The sequence below is a fragment of the Glycine soja genome, chromosome 18, assembly GCF_004193775.1.
Source record: "Glycine soja cultivar W05 chromosome 18, ASM419377v2, whole genome shotgun sequence".
NCBI lineage: Eukaryota > Viridiplantae > Streptophyta > Magnoliopsida > Fabales > Fabaceae > Glycine > Glycine soja.
This window is the reverse complement of record NC_041019.1, coordinates 30,048,816-30,056,357: the sequence shown is the minus strand read 5'-3', so window position 1 is coordinate 30,056,357 and position 7,542 is coordinate 30,048,816.

Genomic DNA, 7,542 nt, shown 5'->3' with positions numbered 1-7,542 from the left:
TGTCTTTCATATATGAAAAGTGAGATTTACAATTAACATAAGAATTAATCATTGGAGATGAAATTTTTTTAATATAGATTTTTAGCCGATCAAAATTAGAATTCCTCTAAAATAATTAATATATATTTAATTACATAACCAAAATAAAAATATTATTTTCTCTATGCAAAATTTGTATCTACAATTATTTTTTAAGAAAATAATTATTTATTTTTATTTATCATCTTTAAACTTGAAGAAATTCTTTGATATTTTTTTTTTAAATTGGACAAATTTTAATTTTCTTTTATACATTAATATTTATATGCCAATATATTAAAATAAAAGTTATACATATGTAAAACATAACACATAAGAATGAATAATCTTTTATGCTTAAATATATTTTTGAACTTTGATAAATGCCCGTACTTAATTTTTGGTCCACAATAAATGTATTTTTATGTCCGCCTCTAGTTTGATTTAAAAGTATTTTTAATCTGTTATGCTTAAATGTATTTCTATGCTTGTCTTTTTTTTTATTTAAATAATATATTAAATATTTTATTTTATGAACTTATACAGTACGAATAAAATTTTTAAAAATGAAGTTTAATATTTTTCATGAAAGTATGAACAAACATTTAGACTTAACTTATCAACTTATCATATAGATATATAAAACATAACATATGATGATGAACATTTTTTTTTAAAAAAAAACAACAGGAAGGAGGATTTGATTTGTATTCATGGGGATAAACGTTTTTACTAAAATATTGTCTAGTCAAAATTAAAATTTCTTTTATATGATTAATATATATTTAATTACACAATAAAAATCAAATTAATTCAACATAACCAGTACTATTTTCTCCACATAAAATTAGTGTTTAAAATTATTTTTTAAGCAAACAATTATTTGATTTTTATTTATTATCTTATTTAAATAAATTATTCATGATTTTCTTCTACCTAGACAAATTTTAATTTTATTTGATAAATTGATATGTAAATTCTAACACAATAAAATAAAAATTATATAAAAAAAAATATACTACAAAGGGATGTATTTTTTTTATATATAAAAGCAAGTAGAAAATTAATTCAATTCATTCATGGGGATGAAGGACTTGAAAACATATTAATATCTAAATTATATTATGATCAAATCATGTTTTTTAATGTAGTTCCATTTAGAACTTGTAGGTCTTAATCTTTTTCATCAATGAAGTATTTTACTTCTTGAAGATCAATGACAGCGGAATGGAGAAAGAGGAAAAGTGATTGGAGACGTCACTTCTTCAAGAAGAAGATGAATCAAGAACAAGCTCACCACCATAAGAAGTTATGGATAAGAGTTTGAAGGTAGGAGAAGATGAGTGGAGGGAGAAGGAGAGAGGGGAATGAAATTTTGAGAGAGAAGAGGAAGAATGAAGTCTGAACTTTAAAGTCTAATTTTTCAAATGATCAAAGTTGAAAAAATATACATACACGACCTCTATTTATAGTCTAAGTGTCACACAAAATTGAAAGAAATTTGAATTTCTATTCAAATTTCACTTGAATTTGAATTTGAATTTGTAGAACCAAATTTGGAGCCAAAATTTCACTAATTATTATTAGTGAATTTCAGTTATGGTTTAGCCCAATAATCCAAGATCAAGTCCAAGATCTTCTACTAAGTGTACTTAGGTGTCATGAGACATATAAAACATGAAGGACATGCACAATGCGTGACTATATAATGTGACAATAGGGTGTAACAAGCAAATGCTCATCTCCCCATTATGAAATTTAATTGGATTGGACTTCTCCCAATTCAATTAAATTTCTCTCCCAACACATACATAAAATAGTACACTTAATGCACATAAAATTACAAAATTACCCATAATACAAAAACTAGTCTAAGTGCCCTAAAATACAAGGGTTAAAAAATCTTACATTACTAGGGTACCCTCCGTACACTATGGAGCCCTAAACACAAGACCCAAAAATAATGAAATCCTAATCTAATATGTACAAAGATAATTGAACTCATACTTAGCCCATGGATCCAAAATCTACCCTAAAGCTCATAGAACCCTATGGCCATCTCCTGCATCTCTGGTCCAATCTTCTTAGAGTTTTCAATCCAATGCCCTTTGGGGTAGGATTGCATCACTTTTTTATTAAAATAATTTTCATTTAAATGTATTTTTTATGGCTACCTATTTCTTGGCTTAAATAATATACTGAATGTTTTATTTAACAAACATAAAAAGTAAGAAAAAATATAAAAAAGAGGGACGATTATTTTTTGTTAAAATTTGAAGAGAAAATTATACTTAATTTAACATATAAAATATAACACATAAGGATGAATATTTTTTATAAAAAAATGTAGGAAAATTTACATTGAATTCACACGGATAAACTTTCTTCCTATAGATTTTGGTCCAATTAAAACAAAAATTTATATTCATACTTAATATATATTTAATTACAATCATCATAATTATTATTATTATTACAAGAAAAATTAGTGTCTAAAAATAAATTTTAAGTAAATAATTCTTCATTTATTTATTATTATTTTCACTTAAATAAAGTATTCATGTTTTTCTTTTACCTAGACACATTTTAATTTACTTTTAGGCATTGATATGTATATAAATTATATATATAATATAACACATAGCTATGATTTTTTTTTTTATTAAAGCAACTAGAAATTTCCACTTAATTAAAAAGGTAGATAATTTACATGAAGTCACATTTATCTTTAAAATTTTATGGTAAAATTATATTTTTTTTATTATAATAGTTTTTATTTGAATTTACTTTTTTATGATTATCTCTTTCTTAATTTAAATAATTTATTAAATGTTTTATTTTATGAACATGAAACGTATGAAACAAATATAACAAATAATGAAGAATATTTTTTTTATGAAAATATGAAAAAAATATAACAAATTACATTCATTAAATATAAAAATAAAAGTTCTTAAGCATTCTTGATATCCCAAGTAATGCATGGCTTAAAATCTGGTTACTTAAGATTGACTAAGTAGAGATGTTAAAATGGTGGAGGGAAGTTCAATATTTGAAAAGCTAAAAATAGACTCTTTTGGTCAAATAGTTAAAGGAAAGGGTTTTGGTCAACTTAATAATGAAATTGTGGTAAATATGTGAAACTTTTATCTAAAATGAAATATTAGAGTTTTAATGATACTTTTAGCTTGCTAATGAGTTTATGATGACTTTGAATAGTGAAATTGAAGGTTTTAAGGCAACTGGTGATTTAGAAATTTTAATTAAGATAATTATATATAATTAAGTTTAATTGAGTCTTAAAAAAATTTATGAAATGGATATGCTTTAAAATTTATTTATTTGTTTGTCTAAGACCTAGAGAGACCAAAAACATTTGAGAACCCTAACCCTAACAGGCCTAACTTAACCCTAATTGGACCTTGTATTGGCCCAATTAAAGAGGAAAAATATGGACTCTTTGGCCTTTGTAGGTGCCCAACCCAAGTGCGGGGTAGAGGTGTTTTTTTTGTTTTAAAAGCTACTTTACTCTCCTCTTCATTTCATGTTACAACCTTAGCCTCTTCCAAGTTTATCATTTCTAAAAGCTCCTCCAGTTCTCTCTAGATTTTTTGCCTCATTCTTCAAACTCTCTTGCCCAAATCCAAGTTTGTTGTAGAGGAAGCAAAGAGCTACAAGTAGGTGGTGGTCTTCTTTTTGCATTTTTTAGAAAAAAAAGGGTTTTTGAGGTACGAGGAGTTTTTCTATCTTTTCTTCATGAATCATGTTATGTGGGGCTGAATGAAGGTTGTTTGGGTGTTGGGTACTCGTAAATAGCCACTAAAATGAATCTATGTTGTTCAAAGTGGATAAATGCTTGATTTTTTTTTATTTTCATCAGATTTAATGCACGAATTTTAATATTTTTTAAGAGCACTTTTTTGTGATGGACCTTCCCTTAGGTTTTCATACACTCTGGATGTTATGGTAAAATTTCTAAGTTTTTTTGAATTTGTCTTCTATTTTATTTTGAATTCTCTTCCCAAAAATGAGAATATGTTAGTTTTGGGAAACTAATTTTAATATTTTTTGTGGACCTTCAAATGATAAACTGATTTGTGCGTGTCCTTCCCTAGTGGTGAGGGAGATCCCCAAAAATTGGATAATCCTAATTTTGAGAGGAAGTATTTTCTATGCTTGAAAAATAGATTTTTGATGAATGTGGGGCTAATGGAATTTTTCTATGCTCTTTGGAGTTATTGGAGAGTGTGTTAGTCATCTTATACGACTAACTTTTGTATAGAAAACTTTTACAAAATGTATATATTTTTCCCAATTTATGGTTCTTTTGTAGGATTGTAAATAAATTTTGCTTTGTTCTTATCTCTGCTCATGCTCAGTAGAAGCCTTGTGCATGGAATTAATGTCAAATTCTCTTCAATTTCAGGCAAAAAGGAGTTATTTTGAAGAAGTGCGAAAGTTGATGTCTCGCTAAACGAGTTCAATGCGCTTAGCGAGTATCATCCGCTAAGCGAGGCATCAGTGCACTTAGCGAGTAGAGGAATCTGGAAATGAATCAACCATGCAAGCACGCGCGTAACGCGTTATCAGCTCGCTTAGCGAGTCGTTTGTCACCTTCCAAGCTTAGCGCGAGATTGGCGCTAAGCCAAAATTCACTTACTTGCGTTAAGTGCAAAAATGGCGCTAAGCGCGATGTTGAGGTAGAGAGCCTTTTAAAGCCTGATTTGCACAGAATGAAAGATAGACCAAGAGAGATGCACAGAGAGCCGTAAGAGCTTGAAGATTGAAAAACACAGAGGCGCAGAACAAAGCAAAGGAGCCAAGTTTTGATCTTTTAGGAAGATTTGTGAGTTTTTGAGTGATTGTGAGATTCCTAGAGGTGGAGGAGACATCCCCCCTCCTTTATAAGCAAACAATTTCTCTTAATTCCTCTTCTTCGTTGTAAAAGGAGCTTCCTTGCTATGGAAGGCTAAATCCTCAGTTGGGGATTCTTGCTGAGTAATTGATGTAAATTCTTTCCCTATCTAATTAAGGTTGTTTTATGTGTTCATTGTTTCTATCAGTGCTTTATTATTGCATGCTTGTGGCTTGATCACCCATATGTGTGTATTGTTAGGAGCTCTAGCATTGAAAGATGTATTGTCTCCTTAGAACTTGATATAGCAGGATTAGGTTACCGTATGTCTGGAAATGGAGTGCGGTAGTTTAGTTTTTATTATGCTGTGATCATAAAATTGTTCAATTAAGTTAAGTTCAACAAGAGACATCTGCGAACGCAGTTTAATTAGAATTAGGCTAAACTCACGAGACATTGGTGTTTAGTATTTGAACCTTCAACATAGAACACAAAAACATCTTTAATTAGAGAAACATCCTTAATTGCATCAATTTACTCAGTAAGAGGACCCAACGCCTTTAGATATATGTTTTCACACTTACTTGCTCACGTTTATTGCCTTGTAACTAGAATAGAAAATACTTTTACTTTAATTCACAATCGTTATTTCTGTTTGCAAATGCTTGCTTATTGAACAAAACTTTACCAGATGAAACAAGTTCCCTGAGTTTGATACTCGGTTCACACCGTTTTAATTATTTACTTGATGACCCGATGCACTTGCCGGTAGATTTCGCATCCACAAAAACAAGTAGTACCCAGGAGCGAACAGAGTGCAGTAATTTTCTGGGAGTTTGTTAAAGTCATGTTCTATTTTTCCCTAATTAGTTGTTGTAAGACATTTTTTTTCCAGCAGTGAACTTTTATTATTTTAAAAATAGTGGTGAAGATTTTTTAGCTTTGAGAAAATTATATAATGTTGGTAACATGTCGAGGATTCTTTGTACCAAAAATCGTGAGAAGCAAAGTTGACTTTCTATTTTTAGAATTTCTAAAATAGTGACTTTTGTGTTATGACAGAGTTGAGTTTTAATTAAAATAAAATACTATTTAAGTGATTTTTGGTTGAGATTTTTTTGTGACTTTAAATCTCATGTGGAGCATCTCTATCAAATTTGGTAACATTCCGAGTTGAGTTGCATTTTCTAGAATTTTGAGTTAAATTCCTATATTATGCCTGGTGAACATTTAAAATGTCATGTTTACTCTTTTCATGGAATATTGATATTTGAGCTTGAATGAGTGATTGATGTCTAATAAAGGGGAACACTATTGATAATATGATTATTGATCATGATATATTATCGTGTAACTAATTGTGTTTCTTGTTCTATGAGATTGAGACCCATGGGGTGTGAACCCTAGGTACTTTATAAAAAATGTATGTGTGTGTGATTTAGATGTGGAATGGATGTTGATTTGTGGGATGAGGATTCTCAATTCTCATGAGGACAAAATGGACTCCATACGGAGAACATTTGTGGGAAATGGAGACTTTTCCGATAAATATGTTAATTATAGAAAGTAATAAATTAATCCATAAAAAGAGTGTGGACAATCAATTAAGAACTTGACTTAATAATGGAGTTTCTTATGGATAAGACATGGGCTTAAAAATTAATTAGTAACTATGCAATGATTTGGCAAACCTATACAAAAATGCCTAATGATGTCGAAGTAAGATGCATATCAATCAAAGATTGCCAGGCGATGTGTGGTCGCAAAGATGATGTGGATCATGTGGGATATCCAACAGGTTTTGATGCTTGTGAGAGGCATATCTATGATGGGGCCGTTGTGCCCAATATTGGAGAGGAAAAGGATTTGTGATATGTCTAAGCATTGTCTCATACTGTGGCTTTGGAAACCACATTGATCCATGGGACAATCTCGATGGAGAGTGTTGTTAAAGAGTCAGTCCTCAGAGCAAAGGGTGACCATAGAGTGCTACTTGGGGGATGATCGCATGGCATGTTCATCCTTGGGGTGTGGCATTGAGTCACTATGTTAGATCACATGAGCTAACTCGACAACCCCAACATAGTATGCAAGCCATCATCAATTGGTGAGAGCCAACCATATACCATGGCAAAGGAGTACTCCCAACAGTCATATAGCTTAAAATAATGTAAGTCCATTGCGTTCTGAAAGTTCTAGTGGTATAGGGCCCGAGTGAAAAAATAATTCAAATTGAATTTAGTTACAATAGGGTAATGAGTGAGACCTTGAGTATGTTAGTATATATGTTTATTTGTTGTGTTGTGACAGGTCATATTGTTTGGTGGTTTACATGGGGATTGAAAGCTCACCCACACAACCAATTGTTAGGTTTTGACGGTCCAATATGTCATGATTGGACGATCCATCCATACCCAATGTTTCGATGATAAAAATGATATAAATTGTTGATGTACTAATGATTTATTTTTAAGTGAAACACAACTTACTATAAATGAGCTTAAATGGTAACAAAATTTTATCCTAATGCTCATATAAGTAACCGTCCAATGGTAACTGAAACTTGTTTTTAATAAGTACTATCCTGTGTCCAATGGTAACCAATGTTTAAACATTGTGTCCTTTTGTACACGTACAAAGGACTAATTAACTTACACAAATCATTTTAT